General features: G+C 42.7%; 1 protein-coding gene across 2 annotated transcripts in view; it reads left to right on the top strand.

Annotated features, from left to right (window-relative positions):
- The first annotated feature begins 1,429 nt into the window (after window positions 1–1,429).
- Window positions 1,430–20,684, top strand: part of ush (Zinc finger protein ush) — a 186,830-nt gene continuing 167,575 nt past the window's right edge. Inside the window, exons 1-3 of one of the 2 annotated variants that reach the window (XM_086974148.1) lie at window positions 1,430–1,662; window positions 2,123–2,360; window positions 18,958–19,084. The gene's annotated coding sequence lies outside the window, so the exon portion shown is untranslated. Of the gene's footprint in view, window positions 2,361–18,957; window positions 19,085–20,684 lie in introns of both variants that reach the window. The other variant, XM_022813465.2, reaches the window with a different exon arrangement.

Raw genomic sequence — 20,684 nt, 5'->3', positions numbered from 1 at the left:
ACAATAATAATATAAACTTAAAAAGTGCAAAATATTGTCGCTGGGGTGCTTACAATGGAATGCCTTCAAACAGTTCACCTCCAAAGACTTTTGAGCGTGAAAAATTTACCTTTCGTTGATAAAACGTAGAAGAGCAAATGTTTTTACGTTTCACTGAATTAATAATGTAAGCGAATTTATAGAAAAGTAAGGTGCTTGTTAGACGCATAATTCTCATGTTTGCGGGTATTTATCAAAAAACAAAATTATCTAAATACCACGTAATACTCGGCACAGATCGTCCAGTATTCATTATTATTCACGTAGTATTTATGCAGATAATATATGAAGTATTTCCACCGAGCCGTTTCTAATTGCCTAGGGACAGAATGATTACGAGAACGTCTGTAAATAAAATTGCATAAAGTTTCTTCGTACGGATGCTGAGGTATAGGCTTTTTGTTTGTTTTTTAGATCAAGAGATTATTTTTGTGTGAACATAAACAGGCTTCAGATTTGAATCTATATGCTCGCTGTCAAATACGGGTCCTGCAGTTCTACATCATTCCTACACCGCTCAGTAGTTTATCATGCCGTTAACATATAAGGTGCTCTGGGCTGTGTAATGGTCTTCAGAAGGAGCTCGATATGCTTCAGGCTATCGCATATCATTTCCGCTAGCGTTTGTCAAATCCAAGAAACCTATTAAATTTTGTTTATAGAACAATATCATTTTTAATCAAACGAGACGGATAAAAGTCGCGAAGCTAACCAAACGATTGATAATTATTGCAATGTTTTTTTACGAACACTTGCGACTTTTCATCCTAGAGAATTCGTTCTTTTTTTGAGAGCTATCCAATGCGTGCACGTATTCGAAATAAACGCTATGTTGTTTGGTGTTTTCTTGAAGACCTAATTCTTGACCTCATTTTACAGATTGTTCTCACCGCTCTCTCAGATAGTCCACCAAGAAAGCGTTGCTTCGTGAATTATCGTCTGCTTCAATCATTACTAATGAATTAACCAGCACGAGAGCATTGTCAACTGCAAAAACTGCCGATGCAGTAATTTCTTGGTGAAAGGTACTGTGTCTCTTTGGGTAGCTTTCCCAGGTAGATCGCTTTAAACAGAAATATTCATATGAATGAAATTGTCGTGGATTCGCTTAGAAGCATATGCGTGCCAATTCTGACGCAGAGCAACCGCTCTTACACTGCGTCTCCTGCAACTTTCCCACTACGAACGTCTCGCTCATAACATGGCGTTCGGCATCTGGAACGGTCTACGGCTGTTTCTGATAAAAACGTCAAATATCATAACTACGATTTTCACCTTAAGATCGTAAATCATATCGTTATAGTCTATGGACTCTGCCTGGTTGGTTTTCATTTAAAAGACCATGTTTACTTGGAATCTACCATTTATGTTTCATTTCCGGCTGTGCTTGGTACTTTCCGAAACCATTGCGACGCTCTATTACCTAGCTGCAGTTGGTGCGTTTCCTTTCGACGAACGGCTCGCAGTATCTTCAGTATATATCAGTAGTATATCAGGGTACCATGACATCTGCACTAAGTTTCATTTTAACAGGTTCCTACACAAGCATTAAGTTCCCCACGCACCACTAACACCATAGTTACAAGTTCAAGTGCACCTCTCTCTTAACCCTTAATTGATCACGTAAGTGCTTTTTTTTATTCGACAGAAAATAATTCATAAATGCAAATATAATCAAGTAAATTTCTGAAACGCTTTCGCGTCTCTGCTTCAGTAAATTATGTAATTCTCTAAGCTAGTTCTGTGTACCGGCGAAAAAAGTAGCCGAGATAAATCTGCGTTAATCTGCGACTATCTTATGTGCGATACATTTGACAAGTTAGTTTTGCCCATCATGCGTATGTCCTTAATGAAGAACTTCACCGAAAAGATCGGGCTGGGAGCACCTCAACATTTGATCCTATGTCGTTGCTGCATAGGACAATGTCAGGGAAAGAGTCATGTTTGTAGCGCGTTAAACGGGACCGGTAACGAATTGTAACAGCCCATGATCAGCATAGCAACTAAGAAATATTGTTCCTTCCAATTTACTTCTAGCCGCCCGAAACAACTACAATACTGTTACGTTTTATTATTATTTCAGTTAGTGTTTACAAAGCCTGTAAGCTAGAAGCAGACTGACACAGAGCTGGATTACGCTGTGTGGAAGTGCGATGCTACAAGTAACAACTTCAGGGGGAAAGAACATAGTATTACTAGTTTCGGAACAGAACGTATTTGACAAGTACAACAACTTTTTCATCACGCGATATTTTTCCCTTCCTGGAAGACTTCAAATAAGCCACTGCACCTGAGAATTAAGCTGTTCTTCGGGGAATCGGGTTTGTATTCTTAGACCGGTGTCTACTAGTTTCGATCTTTAGGTAAAGGTTGTCTATATATGCATTCTTACGAAAAATATAGTTTAGATCGTGACTACGTCGGGCTTGTAACCATCTACGAACTATGATGCAGAAAGGGATTCTAAGACTGTGACTTTCACGTAGATCCCTACAACAGGGTGAAGTTTCGATATCGTTCTCCCACAAATTACCGTTCTCAACGTTATCGTATCGCAACATAAAATGTGCGATTTTCCTTGATTTCAACTGCTATAAAGTTCGGCGGTTCAAGTGTTTGCATAACGCTTTTGTCGTCTCCACGCGGCACTTATGTTGCAAACGTTCAGGTTGTGATTGTTCCTTGTTGAAACAGCTCGTAGAATAGCCTATTTGTCGGTGAATTTATCTAGTCACTGTTTTGTAGTCACTGTTTTGTTGTACGTTCGATGTAGTGGCCGACTGGTAGAATACGGGCCAGTGTTACGGTATCAGTAGACTCGGCATGCTCGGACGTGGCTCCTTGATCGTGTCGGATCGATGCATCCCGGATTGTTATTATTTTTGGTTAGGGTTTCTGTAGCTCTTCCTTTACTTGGCACACTGATGATTTTTCTCCTAGCTCCACGCAGAATCTGACAAAGTACGATAGCATTAATCAGCCCTTTGGCGTAAACGCCCGTTCGGGCTATTGTAATCGGCTGTTGGCGAGCTATCATCATCGTCCCCCCGATCTCGTAAACATTAGGCATTTCACTGTATTCATTGGAACTGAAATCGACTAGCGTCAAAGCGCTGCTTCGTAGATCTATCCGCTCCCTGTGCGTAACATGCCTTCTGGTTTCAAAAACAGGTTTCCTGCAGTCTAGATATATTTGACTCTGGTCTATTTTGCAGTGGTCATTTATCATTGTTTCCATGGGTGACGTTGTGCTTGATCGTCATGGCGATGCTTCTTCAAAGTTCGTCGGAATTTCTTTAGCGGATTAGTGTGTTTTTGTTCAAGGAGTATTTATGCAAGTTGAGCACAGTCATTTCAATTGATTAATTGCTATAATCGGTCATTGTTCAAGGAGCACCCGAAAGACAACGTTTATTTTTTACAGACGGAACGCAACACTATACACTTTATTTTTTGTTCGATGTACAGCGAGATCCCTCGTAGCTGGCTGTTGAGTTAACTAACTAACTGAACGTTGGCTACGCTCTAACAGAGCGCATGTCAACGCAGAACGTAGGTACCGGCGATTGTCTTAGAAGACAGCGTTTCTAGCTATACCGGGGTAGCCTTGAAGTAAAAGCTAGCCAGAACAATCCTCGTCCACTTACCAAACGTGCCATTATAAAGCATTGAAAAGGAATCTTGTTTCCGGAGACGCTTCCAACGTTTATGAACAACTTGAGCTTTGAAATACGGTCGGTGAAATATAGATCCGTTCGAGTGTATTCCGGTATATGTAGCTACGATTAGTAATCTTATTGAACAATCAAATAGTCAGCCTCAGCATTTGTGTACCCATCGGCAAGCCAGTGGACGGCACGGGTGGATCCGTGTTTGACTACACCCTCTGCTGATATTACGCACAGAAATAACTTTAGGAAAAGCAGAATACTAGACAGTAAAAACACATGTCTAGCTTAAAGACAGAAAACCATTTTTAGGCACCGTATCAAGATACGAAGACGTCTGAAACAAAAATATTTCCTACGGCTAGAAATATCTAAAACGTTTACGAACTTTAAAAAAAAACATTTGACATAAACTAGAAACGCAAACTTGTCGACAAGATAGCAACTATTTTTCAACTAAAATTAAAGCATATATTTATCACGTTCGAAAATGACATAACGAAGCTAAATATTCGCTATTTTGATCGATGACCCTCTGCAATTTTTATGGTAATAACGTAATTTCATGACTGTAGAACTCCGACCGAGACACATGATCGTCTAATGGTGTGAGATCCGGGCTATAAAGCGGATCTATTAAAATGTCCTATCTATGTTCTCTCAATTTTTGCCGACTAGTTAAGGATATATGTGCGGTACCATAATCATAGTGGAGAACGACCCCGTCTTCGTTCGCCAGTTCCGGTCGATTTTTTTCAATGGCTTTTTGTAATCCTGTTATTTGTTGGCAATAGAGGTTCGACTCAATGATTTTGCCAGGCGGCAGTAGTTCATAGCGCACGATTCCTTGCCAACTTCACCAAAAACATGGCGTCACCTTCTTCAACGTCAGGCCAGACTTGGCCACAGATTATAGGGATTTTTCTTGTTATTGCGATGATCCTTTTTGCATATTGTTGTCGTATGTGATCTATTTCCCATTACTCGATATTAGCCGTTTTAGAATAAGCTCAATTTTGTTGTGTTTCTGTAGAGTTTAGCAGATAGTCACATAATCCTTTTGCGTCAGCCCATGTCGCGCTGGTTTCAAGTGCTTTAGAACTCTTTAACAATAGATGTCTAATTCCATGGCGATATTTTCGCTACTCATACACAACTTTCTTAATAATTTTATCAACTTATTCCGAAACTGACCGATCACTCCGATGAGCATTTTTCATATCGGAGTTTCCAGAACGAAAACGGAACTGTCTTTGAACCTTGACCATAAACAGCACAATTTGTTCCATATATCTTTATCGTAAATTATAATGATTTTTATAGAAATTTCACTTGAATCTGAACAGAAGCATTTTAATAACTTCAGGATATTTACTACTGCCAACAACGATATCAACGGTATATGCAACTTTAAAGTTTTAGTCTAGCTAAAACATGGCCAATAGTCCTTCCATAATCCAATACTTTACTTAAGCCGTAGCTCTCCAGATAAGCAATTTTCTCTGCTCAACGGATCCAACGATGCATTGTTTGAAATAAAAGGGGGCTATCTGAAGATCTAAGTATAAACGAACTCCATCTCCGTACGGCCTTAATGACGACGTGTCAACTTAAGCGGTGGCAGGAATCAGTTCATACGCCCATAGCTAATAAGTCAGGTATTAAACGACTGTTCGGATCCCCGCCAAGTATGATATACGCATCTAATAACGATTGGGAAAGATCCGCCAAAATCTTATTTCACCGTTCCTGTCATTTTTTTGTTATGTAGTCAAATAGAGACAGAAACAGAAGCGATCAGAAACCGTGGTATGGCAAAAGTAAATATTTTATACAGCCCGCTCCGCGATGGAGACAAGTTTTTATCTCATTTAATTACAACCTTCTGGTTTTGTATAATAATATCAATTTACTCAACAGAGAGACCACATCTATACAGACGATACTGCATTAATCATCATGTTAGATAGACAATCGAGAGAGAGAAATTCGTACAATCACCGATACTAAATCACGGATCTGCTAGTTAGAGCTTTGGCCTTGAAAAAATCGATTTTATGCCTTTAATGTTAGTCTTCTTTGTAGCCCAAATGATGCAACGAATGATAGGTCAACTTCTACTCCTGAAGGTCGCCTACTTGAAGGCCTTGAGGTATTGCGGCCATATAAGGCTAAACTCATAGTCTATCTTGCATTGAAAGGAAAACATCTGAGAGAGCAAAGTAATCTTTAACACGACTTGATAAACTTGCGTTTATCCTGTTCCAGTCCTGCTTTGCGGGCAACCGTAACGAATTCGTCGAACAGAGACTTACATCTAGGTTTCAACTCGCCCCTGAAACGAGGCTTTCTAACAATTTTTTCTGGGACAAACCTGAAAGGGAAACACCTAACTATGTCTTAAAACACTATTACCAATTCAAAACTTATAATCTTTCTAGCTATTATTTCTTTATGATGTATTTAGTACGCTTTATTAATTTTTTGTTATGGTTTGACATGGGACATATCTCTAACTCAACTATTAAAAAAAAAAACTCATTCGGTAACATTCTATCCGCTGTTCGACCTATATAGAGTATCTGGAATCCCGTCTACTTAAGCCTATTTTCAAAAAATAATTTTTTTGTTATGGTTTTATTTAATTCGTACCGCAGAGTGTTTGTATTTCTCGATTGCATCTGGATTGCATATACGGCAACGCGTAGCGAAAATTTGTTTGCACCGAATTCAAAAACATCGTGACACTCCAATGTCTGAACTTTTTTGGTTCTGGCAGAATTGTAGTATGTTTTGATAGAAAGGAAGTTCATGTTATGATAGAATAAGCCTAGAACAAGATAGAAACGTATACAACAAACCTCAAAGCTAAGAACTATGTCAAGAAATCTGAGTAAACTATTGGATACGCAATCCAATAGAGTACGGACAATAACAAAAAAAAAATTAGCAGTTTACGTTCTAGAGGTTGCAAAGCTCGTAGGGACGCTATATGTGAGAAAGAATGACTATACTTAACCTATTTACAATATTACATTTAAGTAATAATAAGCCTTCAACAATGTCAAAGCTTCTGTAGGAATAGATTGCTCATCTGATATTGATCTTATAAATATATATAAATTATTTTTTACGTTGCTAAGCCAAGTCTTACTACCGCTACTAGACCTTACTCTATGAAAGTGATGTATAGCCGAAGTCGTATTTTTTCCTTTGACCTTTTATAATCCTAATCGACATTGGTAATACTAACGGGAGTATTGAACGGCACTGCCTAACTCCAACGGGAGAAACCTTCAAGTTGGATGAAAGAGAAGCCGCGCTTCACGAGTTTCGTTGTACAGAGGAATACTGATAAAGAATAGCAAGTGCCGGGGAAAGAGTTAGCGGAGAATGGCCACAACTAAGTGGCAGGGCCCAGCGCAGTAACAACGCGGGCAGGTGCGTGGTGTATGTACGTCGGAGGGGTGTCGCGGGCGAGTTCACATGTGTACGACAGCACGTCATCGAGCGACTGCAGGTTGAGTCCAATGAGATTGGCAAAAGAAGTCATTGCTGGTAGAAGAAGCAGCCCCGTGCATTTCGCACCGCTACTAAAGGTGACAACGGACGAGTAAAGCAATGAAAGCCTCAACAGTTTATGCACTACGAGGAGAATTAGGCAGAGACAGCGAAAGAAGGAAGGCTAAAGTGAACGACAAAGCGAAAAAGGAAAAACGAATATACAGGGAGAGTGAACTGATGGAATGGACGGGCCTCGGAGTAGAATTGAATGCACGAACGCGCGGATACACACTCACCGTTCCTAAAGCTCCGCTAGCGGCAACGAGCGATGAATTAGAAACGAGACGAGCTGGTCGGTGTGCTAAGCGGCTGCGTGTAGGTGAGGTATGGAACAAGGGGATGTAAGGGGGTGAGGTAGGGGAGGGAGAAGAAGATGAGAACGCTGCTGCTGAAAGTGACTGAGTTTTGCCAGTTAGCGCTAAATTTTGAGCCCCAAACCCATCAGAGTGCTTGCAGTCCTCAATTGCTTAGCCACTCCCCTGGATTCCCATCGCGACTCATATTCCGAGGCCCAATCCCGATCCCAAACCTGCTAGTGGCCCCTGTTGCTGGAGCACCCGCATTGGCTGGTCGAAATGTGCTCCTTGTCTGCGTTGAGTCAAAACAGGGGGAAAACTGCGAAAATCCGGGTGGGCCGGAGCATTGAGAGCTGCGAGTATTGAGACCGGTGAGCGGCTGGTCGAAAAGGGTAGAGATTGCGCGACTTCTGCTGCTGCTTCTGCTATAGCTGTTGCTCAACGTTTGGCTGCGGCGCTTTTGACAGAGTCTCTTTCGTTGGTTTGTGGGGGGGGGGGGGGGTGCATCCTGCCAGCTCCGACAAGACTACAAGGGGAAAATGGGGGGAGTGTGGGATCGGAGCGGTTCAGTTCAAACGACTGAGTCGAACGGACCGATGGGGCAAGCGGCACAAGACCATGTGCGGTGGATGAATTCGGGCGCCGGCCCCGAGTTTGGCCCGGGTCTATGCGGAGACGTCGAGAGCACTTCTCTGTTGACTTCGCCAGTTGCTCGGCCCGTTTCTCCCATCGTTCGGTTAGCACACAGCGACTTGGGTGTTGGCTCGTGCTGTCGCTGATGCCACAGAGACGCATACGGCGTAGCTTCTGTAGTCGCTCGGATGCGCTGTTGGTCTGCGATAACCCGTCGCCCGCTCGCAGGCCCGCCCGCCTGCTCGCTCGCAAGAACGGATGCAAAGGCCAAAGCGAAGGCAACGAGACCAACGAACACTAAACAAAGTCGCGCCCTAGGGAGACGAAGGACTACGGTGGGCCAGGCCACCGAGGCCGTTCGCCGCGCCAACCTCGCGATGCAGCCACGCTCTTGCTATTGCAGTTCACCGTAGAACTCTAATGTAACTTGTACTATTTAGTCTGGCTCGTATTCGCCTTTGTGTCGTTTATCTTCGAATCCAACTATGCCGCTACCGCATGTCATTGTCATCTACCTTACTGCAACAATAGTGGAATTCACTATGGTCACTCTCGTTATAGACGCTTCTATGCGCACAAGACCGGGTGTGGAAAGTCAAATTGCTATCGCTGTTTGCCTTACCTCTAGCTTTGTGTAGGACATTGTCCTCAAGTCGATTGTATTTGCGAGCTCACACATGCAGTGTTGGCAGAAATGCACGGTTTGTGAATGTTATTGTTTACAAGCAGTCGCACAGCTTAGCATCAATCATTGTTGGAGTCTAATTTTGAGAATAACCGTATGACCGACAGTTAGTTTCTCTGTCAGGTTATGATTCGCCGGTCGTTATCGGCGACCAGAGAGAGTGCGTCAGGGAAGAGCGACTAAGCCAAACGCCCGCTTGGGTAGACAACCAACAAGTTATGCGTTTCTAATAGACTCCACCCACGCCGCGTGAGCCGATCATGATCCTCTCCAAAAAGGAGGGATAGACACAGCACGAAACCGATACTGCGTACCACACTTGCCAGCAATCCCAGCAAACATTTGCGTTCAGTTAAAATGTTTTCTAGAGAAGTCCCGAGGGACATAAAGCCTAGAGTAGGCTAAGGGTATTCCAAACAACTGTGGATTAGATAGACACCATGAGACAAGCGCTTTAATAATAAACTAGTAATACATACGAAGCTTACCGGTGACTTTTTTCAATTTCGCAAACGTCAACTTTTTAACGAAGCACAAAAACGCGTTTTTTTGACAGGTGAACAGTGAATGTTGCTACTTGAAGCAGACTGATGGCATGGTTACCTTCAGGTAGAACACGTCATTGATTAACGCTCCTGATAATCGGTGTACATAGGGTCGTTCATTTTCGTATGGAAGTTGATCTCAGCGTATGGCTGACAACACATGACAGAAGTTAACATGCAGATATTCTCGCAGACTTAAGTTGAAAGTTTGTCTATTTGAAGATGTTCAGAAAAATAAAGCTTCTTAGGTTGATATAAAGGGGTGAAAGGCAAGCAGTTTTTGTTGAAATTTATTTTAATTCATAACGACAATTTATCTACGGCAGTAGCACGCTAGCTTTTCGTTGAACTTGATTGTCTCTCATTATTTCACGCTCAGAGTATTCGATGACTGCCGCTCCGGCCTGATCTATGGCTTAAAGGTGTGTTGCAGTCATTTCAGTTTCTGCTGCACAGCCCATTAGATTCCTACTGTTTACTCTTCGGTCGAGCAGTACGCTGTAGAAGTGTAAGGTTCGATCGATTTGTACGGAACGAAGCGGGTCGTGTGGCTCCCCACGCGAAAGTGATCTTTACGCAGGCCTTGAGCTTGGCTCTCTATTCGTTGAGACGAATGTAGTTCCCGTCTTCGTCTCCATGGAGTTGCGCCCCTATTTCACGTTCATCTTTTCGCCTGCATCTGCGTCTTCAGCATCGCGGAAAGTAACGGCTCAACAATAAATAAAAATAACAATGATTCTTACCTCGGTAGAGAATCGGTAGTGTAGTCGACGTTGCCTTTTCTATTACACTTCTGGGAAGAGATCGATTCGGATGGATGCAGAAAGAAAAACGAAGTTGATCAACACTAAACGCTGTGTTAGGCGAGCTTCCAATTCAAATTTGGCGCCAAAGTGCGGCAGCTTGCGTAGCGATTTCTGCTTGTCAACAACCTCTACCAGTTATACACAGATGCATAGCGCCGCCTTTTTTTGCTGATATATTTGTCGGTAGCCTCGATGTTGTTGTTGTTGTACTTGGCAGCATCCTGCATTCGACAGCTCTCGCAATAACAGATGCATTCGTACCTCATCCGAGTCTCAAGCTATCTCAAGCTCAATTTACATTGAAACGGCCGGTGTGCCAACAGCTCCTCGTGCACACTCCGCCTACCGAAGCATATTCACTTTTTAAGCTCGCTTGTATCCACAGCCGGTTGAAGATCCTACAATTCTAGGATAGTCGTGTGCTGAAGTAAAAATAAGTTCACAACAGTGGCGATTATTTGTAAATTATCTAATTCGCATAATAAAGCTCAATATTTTCCGTCGAGATATACCTTTGTATTGTATGTACTAACTTCGAGAGCACCTTACCTGTTCTAAACAACGGAAATCATGTTTACACGTATATTTGCATCAATCCATCAGCAGAGTCAAGCCAATAGCTTCATGTCAGCACGATAGGTACTTACCACCGAACGACTGCGACGGATCTCGATAAATGAACTACTTCTTTTCGATTTCCCATTTTTATCCTTTCAATAGCCTTGACAACAACTTGAGTCCTGCCCCTATTCAGCGAGTTGGTAAACCCTTCACAATGGCTGTGGTAATGCTTCAACAGTGAATACAAAAATAAATAAAAAAAAAAATGTCTGTCCAGAACTGATCGGCTAAGTTGGTTGCGTCACTAGCAGGATCCGTATTTGATGTGGCACCTCACAGAAGCTTGAGTATCTCGATTCTGCGCCATTTGCAGCAGTTTGTTTGAGGTAGATGGGATGCAGGAGCATTCGTTTGCCCCTTCTGGCTCTGTAGCATTGCCTCGCATACGGGTTCCCTGCGCTACCTCCATCGTAGCACTCATCCAAGCGGTGGCAATGTGTGTGTATTGTTATTTCTCCTTTGTTGTTTCTACGCTTGTTGTTACTGTTATTGGTAGCGTCGATGCCGCGACGTCATTCGTTGATGTTGATTTTTTTCCTGTTCCTTGGTCTCTTCACGGTCTTGCCACTTCTCCGCACGGCTTTGTTGCTTGTCTGCCTGCTACACAGCCTCCTCGAGATGGCGAAAGTATCAGAAATAGCAGCGGTGCCGCCAAAGAATAAGTGGGCGCGGATATCCTTGGCGTCTCGCCTCTGCTTTGCCAGGGCTCCTGCCGGGCGTGCAAGATAGGGGCGAGGGGCGCCGTTACGGCTCCAGAGCGCGCATTGCGAGAACAGCACGAGGGAGGAGTGTTCAACGGCGATAGGCCAAGCGTGCTCGAGGCCCTGTGGTAGTGGCAGGCCGACAACAATTGTGGCGGCTGAGGGAAACGAGTAACAAGAACCAACGCTGAACCGAGTGCCACATGATCAGAAGCAAGGGCACTGGCACGCTCAGAGAGTGAACCAAGCGCAGAGGTATCCTTTTGCAGGCTGTTTTGAGATGCGCGTAACTCAACAACGGCGCGGCTGAGCTTGGCCCGCCACCAGCCGGCAAGGCGCGCCGCGAGCGCGACTTCTTGAGTTGGCGGGAGGTTCGCCGACTCAAGTGAAGGATAGGCCATCAAATGGCTTGCCCCGCCCGCTCCGTTCATGCCGAGACGAATCTTCCCGTCTGATGTTGATGCCGCTATGCTTCTACGCTTACCTCTGGTGCTTGCTTTGTGCCCCGCCCTTTGCCTAAAGGCGAGCTTACGCGTGGTGAGATTCCCGCCTTAAATGCGTCTTTTGGCCGATACCCACACACACAAACCTAAATCGTATCCATGTTGAAGCACATCCCGTAAAACCCTTCAGCACAAGATACCGCCTGTTTGCATGTCTGTGTGGGCGAAAACATACAGCTGCAAGTGTGGATACAGTGTCCTACTGACCTGAGAGTGCGCATCAGTGCCGCTGGTCTAAAATGAATGCCAACGATGTGGTGGGCAGCGGTTGCTGCTGCCAACATGTCCTGCACCTGAAGCGATATATGGGTGCAGAATCCATTCGGCTTGGCCTGATCTATTTTCAAACACTTCAGCGGTAGAGGCTCTGAAGCCGTTCAAAGCGTTTTATGGATACAAACCAACGGACCTAGCTACTTGGATTAAACTCATCTTGACAAAATATGACGAACCAAAGTCGTGAAGTTGCAATACATCATGACGGTGAAATCTGTTCAGAAATATAGGAGTCTACAGGTACAGACCCTTCCAACCTATGCTAGCAGGTGGACAGCTAGCAAACATTATCAGATTGTTGAAATACTTTCTGGCCTGCATGTCGTCCACGTGTAGCATTCTTGATTGATTATTCTGTGGTCTGTTTAGATAACGAGCCTCAGAAGGGCCTATTGGCTATGTATATACCTGACGTTGAACTCATTACGAATAGCGCGAAATACGATATTTTATGCTTAATAAATATAACTTTGTAATAGATTTATGTACAGTCGAGTAAACCTTAATGAGAAATCAAACCTTGGGCTGTCGGGTCAGCGCTTACCGGATAACCCATCTCATAACGCGTATTTGTTCAATTTAATAATAGAAGCTAAATAACTCTATATGGCTCATTGGACGATGTTTAAGCCAGGCACATAGTCTATATAAGCTCACATAGTAAAACAAGTATTTTCATTGTATTTGTAAATAAAACTCTAATAAATATATTACGCCATCTTGGAAATAAAATATATAAGGTTTATTAATGGAATTGTCACCTTCTATGATTCGTTACATAATTGCTTTGGCCAAAAGATATTATTTTTTTACGCACATAATTAGCTAACCTATTATGTCTGCATAAGGCATGTTGGTATTTTACACACAGCTTTCAAAGAAAACACGACAAAATTATGTTACCCTACTCAGTGCAACATTGGCAAAAGGACACGAAGCACTTGTTTAGGTTGCTATCCAAACACCTGTAAAGGAAGACGTCATCTTCGTCTCGATAAACAGCAAATGAAGACGGCAAAAGCATTACGATGCGATACATTGCCCTTTATAAAATTCGAAGGCAATCAGTCGAAGCCATTGGTGGTTAAAATATGGAAGTATACACGATTTGAGTTCAAACGAACAGCGTAAGGGGGTATCAAAAATAATGAACCATTGATGAGATCGTCGGTTCCTGCCCATTGAAAAGCTCATCTCTCCTTCTAGCCAAGGAGTACGAAGAGATCAGAGTCGATTGATGAACCGTTTATTGAAACGAAAACCATTCAGGGGCCGTATAGGATAGTTTTGCTTCAATAATAGCACCATTAGGTCAATAGGAGAGACTCGAAGTGATGACCCTTCGAAGAAGACTAGGACGAAATGAGGACTAGGGCAAAAAAACTTCAACACGTTGTCATTTCGTCTGCCTTTTGTCCTTTGCTCTTCGTCTCTTCCTTTGCCTTTAAGCTGGCCGATAGCGTGGTCGGTTTTTGTTCGAGGAAGCAATTGAGAGGGAATAGCGAAATAGAGCGATTACGTTTATTGGCCTTTGCCGAGAAATGTGTACAGGGAAGGATCTAGCATACGTAAGCGAGCTATTAACAGACCCACGGATGAGTCTGAGTCGAGCCTTCACGTTACTTGAAGTTCGAACCAACTATCACTAGTACTTACCAAACTTCACTGGAACCTCTTCTCGGATCGCCAACACGATCGAGAAAGCTGCTTGTCGCCCGCCTACGCCCCTCCAAGCAACATTCACTGAGACAATCCCGAAGAAGATGCGAAACAGATACGTGAGCGAGGTGCATTAAGTAACTCATTACGAGTGGTAAATTGCTTTTTGTTCGGGCAACACGACGAGCCTTTGGAAGCTAACGCTAGACCGGTCACGGCTTCAGATCAATCGTACGGTTCGTGGACACAACGAACAATCCATACATTTTTTTACTTTAAAAACACTTTTTTTTGATACAAATTGTTGTATATGTGAGTGAATTATGTCTGCTGTACCGACATATTCATTCATTCGATTTTAATGTGATACGTTCATTCTGTATCATAGAAATATTTAGTTTATCCTTTAAATGAATGAAAACGTGTTTGACATATGCTTCAGTAAATCGAGTACGAGTGAGCCTTGCCTCTGCGGAGAACGTATCGTTTTAGAGGGAGAATACGTACGTTTTCGTACGAGCTTGCCAATAATTTACGAATTTTACCTAAAGTCCCGGGAACATCCTAGTAACGCTTTGACTTGAAGCTAGCTCATTTTCCCCAAATGTTTGTCAGCTGGTACAATGCGTATACATTAAATTTTCAAAATTCTAAATCATCATTGGCAAACCTTTAGAAGAAAGTTTGCAGCGTGAAAATCGTTTGCTTTTTAGTGTCCCAATAACGTATTCATTTTTAGAGCATTTTTAGGCTCAATTTTCTTCGAAGCACACAGTTAATAAGAGTATAATTCCAATTACAACGTTAATTTATACATCTATCTATAAAAAAAAGAATAAAGCGAGCTTATATTTCTAGCTAGTTATTAAGATAAAAGTATTCAGAACACGTTCTTACTTAGAACTGTGGAGGTAACTGCATCTGCACGATGTTCAACTTACTTATATCCTGCTTTGCCTTAGATGCCTCATTTTAGTAAACTAGTCGCCAATAGCGTTGTTCAAGGGAATATCATTAGTATCCTCAGCCAACATATATTTATATACGACTATATATATATATATTATATAAAAACTTATATGTATATAAATATTTATATACTGGTGTACCATTAGCAATTCCTCTTAACTCAAAAGCAGTAAGGTAGACAGAAAAAGATTGCAAAAAGTATATCTTACGGAAGCTGTTAGATATATGTCCGCCTCGTGTCATATCATCATAATATTATGTACCGCCGCCAAAGGTAGATAGATGCCTACAACAAAGGACAAAATCGCACTCTGTTGAATTGAATTACAGCCAATTCATTCATATGTCTAGTCGCAGGTAGATCACCATTTTAATATGCTGCCGACAAGTCGGACGGAAACGTGAAATGAAAGACGTGAAAATTTACTAATACATTAAACTGGGAAGCATGACAAACATGTCTAGGAAGAAAATTTACAAAAGAAAAATAACGTAAGTTTTTATAAAAAAAAAAAGAGTTACAAAAATTCTCCTATTTCTAACGATGTCTAACGATGTTTACCATATGATAGGTATGATGGAGCCTGAAGAAGATCATCTGATCTTGGTTGTATGGTGTTATCGATATTGAAAATTGTCGGAAAAACGGATTAAGGTTTCAGGACAAATTTTTTCGTTGCTTGCGCTAACGATGTTTGCGACATCTAAATCTATAAAGGATCTTGAACCACTCAATGAATATGCTTCTGGTCGGATTCATGTAATACCCCAACGTTCTACCTACGTTATATCTCAAGATGAACACACGATAAATTACGGCCCTCAACGACTGTATACATATCACTCTATCATAATCTCTCTATAATATGTGCCACAACGAACGATCTGCCCTAACTCTATTGATCCCTATGAAATTACCTTAGAATGTAACCGAATCAATTCGATCTTCTCTTTTAATGCTAAGGCCAAGACACGACTTTATGAACAATTTTGATCATCTTCTTTTTTTCCCTATAGTATCGTTAAGTACCGCGGTGTCAATGCTCCGACCGGTCCTATGTTTTTTGCCTATCTCAAGCCCGTCCTGTTGCTCAACCGCCATAAACAGTTGGCCAAACGTTCTAGCTTGGTTCATCGAAACGCTGAAGCCAAACTCTCGCTGTGAAAGCAACACACTGGTTGCTGGGATGCGACTGGCCACGAATAGCTCACGAAGGCTTTGCTATAGGCCAACTACTTCCACACGATCGCCGCTGCTGCACTTTTGCACGCCTGTACTCGCTGCAGTAGGCGTCTTTTTGCACACACATCCAGCCGGCGACGTAAACTTACATTGAGCGTTACAGCCTCTACTGCTCGACCAGGACAGTGGGGACGGCGGAACGACTAGCAAAGACGAAGTGTGTTTTGTTGACTTTCAACTTTTAATCTCCGCCGTAGCTGCCTCACGGAGGATTCGAAGAAGCACCCACCGATTTGAAGCCGCCAAGTTTCCCGCTCCCCACCTTACCCAGTTTTTCTCTACCACAGTCATGTCATTGAAAAGATGCGCCCAGCGAGGAACGTCCGTGGGGAAGATGTGAAGCTACCATTGAGCTGCTGCGGCAGCATTAACCGTAGGAACTGTAGGCAGCTAAGGCAAGCTGCTCGGCTGGCTGACATAACGGCGGATGCGTCCCTGAATGATGTGTAGACCTGTCAGCTCAGTCGCTATCCTCCCTTAACCGGCGATTCCCTTTTCGAATTCTAGCCAGGCGTTGTCGCTGTGCAGGAGACCCCGCGTCATTGACGGCGTCGGCCAATGCCCACCCGAGAGGAGCTAAAATCGGCATGGAACAGCCAGCTTGCAAGCCCAGCGAGTCGCCCTCTGGTAGGCGACTTTGTCTGGTGCAAGCAAATACGTGAGGTGATGTGAAATGGATTCGCTGTACACTAAACCAGGAACCAAGCTTGAGCTTGCTGCACCTGTGGCCGTCTGAATCGCTGATACATATGAAAGTAGTAGGCCCTTCGTTGGATCTAGTGGTCTTAGCTGAGGTCTTATTGGTCGAACTTCGATCGGCAAATGCTAACCAAAATTCTGCTACGTGTATTTCTGCTACGTTCTTCAACCGCTAGAGGCACAGTAGTCAAGCAAAAGCGATCAGGGCGTTGTATCCGACTTGATGAGACCGGTGTGTCCCCTACGAAAAAAGCGACAATCATCTCCTCAATGAAGTCCATCTGATGCCATTCCCGAAGGATGTACCCTGCCTTAGCGCACATCACGCTTCTGGTAGCAAAACGGGAAAGAATGAAAAAGAAAGAGTATTACTGGCAGCAGGACAGTTTCCAATTTTCTTTGAGATTTGTTGACGCGTAACGCAACTCGATGTTGTTATCCGGCCGGCAACAGCTCAAAGCGACGAAAGGTGGTTGGTTTTACCCTAGTAGCTTTCATTTGGGGGCTTAAAAAAGGTGGGGGCGTCGAGTTCGGCTTGGTTCGATTAGAAATCGCTCCGCTCAGTTGACCACCCGGAAGGCAATGCCCTGCGTCACCTTAGCCACGAGGCAAGCAGATGGATTTCAACTATACATGATTGCAATAACGCTTGCGTCTGCGATACAGGCGGCCAGATGCGCTTCTTCAATCAGTTGAAGCCTCCAGCCTAGCCTTTCACCAAAGAAAGATGCGCGAAAACTTTGGCTACAGCTTTGATCGAGAGTAGTCTATCCTTTTTATAGACCTAGTCTGCAGAATATACGAAAGTAATCAACTGAAAAACGCCATATATTATGTTAGGCCTTATTTGTGGCCGATCTTTATTTGCAACTTTCATGCTCCTCAACGACGCATAACATGGCCTAAGCGTATATAAAACGGCATAATTTCCATGCTATGTTACGCATGTGATATTTCATCGAGTTCTCAACTCGTATCAAATCGAAAACATCTTCTAGTTCTAGCCGATGGCCGAGTAAATTTTGAGAACATGTAATATTTCCTTCTTAAGTATTTATGCTGTTATGAGGAAAGAATTCTCAGTTTTAGAATACCCTAATTATTATAGGACACCCATGAAATAAGGTAACAAGGCAATGACCAAAACCGTTGTGGTGTACATCCTTAGACAACTCTGGATCGTCGTCCTATAGTGTGTGTCGGGTTAGATTAGTTAGGTGACTGTGACCTGAACCCGCACTTAGCGCCAGTACGTTGATGTAAAGCTTAGTTCATTTGAAAGGCAAGTTAAATTAGTTCGATGGGCATCGTAAGTTCTTCAAAGAGTAAGTCCTGTTTTTATACACGAAATATAGAAATACTATATACTGTCACTAGTTGACTAAACCGGTATATTTATAGACTACTTACTATTTCATAAAGTGGATCGGGTCGTTTGTTTTAGGACTCGAGTATCTTCCAGTATCTTGAGCTTCATCAATGGCCCTTTGCAACTGAAAGACTGATTAATTTTGCAGCGAAAAACGTCCTATGTAAAGGTTTCGACAAGGGATAAGCCAGTCACTCTCTGCTCGTAGAAGTCGTCCAGATCATGCCGAGACGTGCATAACTTAATCTGACATAAAACCGATTGATGTATATATCGGCCAATAATCACAATGTGATGCAGGGTTCTATAACAGTAACACTTTCCAACACGAACTTAATACCGCTTGTGAAAACTTTTAGAATATACTATCTATCCAGCCATTTACACAAATGGGGCAAGGACTCATAACCTGTATTAGTTAGCCGATAGACCACGATAAAGCAGTTACCTATATAGTGCAAGACCTAGAATTAGAATTGACGAAGTTCAGAAACATGTCGCAGTGTTTAGTTTTAAAGTCAGCGTGTAAACGAGCCGTCCATTGAAACGCTTCCGCATTTTCATGTTGCCAATAGAGCGAGGCAATTATTCTTATTTATTAAATTTAGCCTTTTTTCAAGGTGGCGAACACTCGGATACCGCTAAAGCCACCGCCTTTTTCGGACTTTTCATGTGTTTTAGCAACGTAGCTGACGACGTAACAATTTGCTCAAGAGTTGACAGGCACGATGCCGGCTTACTGCTGCAAAAACCTTACGCAGACTTCTTCACTGGACCAACAGTTCGGACGAGAACTATGGGTTGAAAGGTGTGTCATCATTTTTTTTTTTAGAATTAGCATTTGACACGAGGAAGTCTCAATCATGTATAGCCTTTCAGCGGATTTACCGTACAAAAAGTGAAAACTAAATACCTGAATTCGTATATCAAACAATTCAAGATGTACATTAAGCCATCTATATCGTATCCGAGTTTGAAAAAGATACCGAAAAGCTTGAAAAGGTAGATGAGGTAGAGAGAAGGAGGTGCAGGTGGGAAAATGATTTCCTTAAAATGTCAAGGGGAAAAGTTAGACGTTTTATCAATTTTCATTTATTTCAATATTAATTATAGACGTATCAAGACGCATTGAGACGAAAACATCAATGTTCAATACAATGGAGACAACTCCCAAATGGTACAACAGTACTTTGCCATTTATCGAAGTTCTAACACTAAAAAACGGTCGTTAATAATCTACGTCATGAGAAGTCTTCCGTGCGGTGCTCGACTAAATATAAAACAATATATAAAAATAGCATGACTGCTACAGACCAGGACAACTGACATCCCTAACGCTGTAGTGATTACCTCTGTTCCTCGTGCAGGGCAGTCAATGGTTACCACCACTTCGTGAATTTTTCACGTGTCAGGCTTCGCTAACGGGCACGTATAACTCAATGGCAAACTGAGCTAGGCTAATGCCTCACCGCTTGTCATGGACCAGTGATGCTAATGGAATTTGCTCATCTTTGTACCGAATGGTAAACCTTAGTTTAGAATGGAGAGCTACTTCATTGAGGTATAATCTTGCAGTGTGGCAGAAAAGGTTGAACGCAAAGTACAAAGACATCTTTGTTTGTACTGCCATGTAACATGATTAAGTGCTCGTTAACGGCCCATAGAAACTGAGACAGATCTGGTCAGACGTTTTTCTGTGACAGATCACTGCTTGATTGAAAATAAAAATCGCTGCTAGTCGCGGCCTTTCTATGCCATTATCGGTGCCAATCATTCACTTGCTCCTAAGTGAAGTCGGCTAGTATGACGTGCAACTGTTATCAAATACATCTAGAATCAGCCAAAATCGTTAGGTATTATCCAGCTCAAGCTCTCTATATCATTACGTGGCTCTGCTCTAGACTTGTTTCATGTTAGACACCGACCGTTAGTTTCGTTAAATGCGGAATTTCCTTTGCATTCGTTACTCGTTCTCATTGGAATAACTAACTGGTAAAATCTGACACTTTATGCGTCAAAGATGCGAAACGCGCTGTTCGTGATAGCGTGTCATCAAAAGATCAGGCGGTAAGAACGACGGAATAAGCAAAAGCATCTGAACTACTAGATCGGACTCCAAGGGCCAAACGCCACCCTACGAGGTAGCGCGAAGAGTGGTGGCAAGTTGGCGTGCCGTTATCGACCAAAGTCCTAGCTCATCTTGAGACATTACGGAACCTTTGCACGACAAAGATTCACTGTTTTTCAAGCAATGTCGCATGCTAGCTTATCATCAACCTTGCTGTTGTTTTAGAGAGCCTGTTGTGTAGAGAAAACGATGCTCCCGCATGCAAAATGATTTAATTTGTTCATTTAGATCCGATTTATGCGCTGTCTTATCAGACGATCTGACAATATACGCTACGTGT

This window comes from Varroa destructor, unplaced genomic scaffold, assembly GCF_002443255.2.
Source record: "Varroa destructor unplaced genomic scaffold, Vdes_3.0 BEIS01000007.1, whole genome shotgun sequence".
NCBI lineage: Eukaryota > Metazoa > Arthropoda > Arachnida > Mesostigmata > Varroidae > Varroa > Varroa destructor.
Note: the sequence above shows the minus strand (reverse complement) of the source record. Positions and strands in the feature narration are given on the sequence as shown.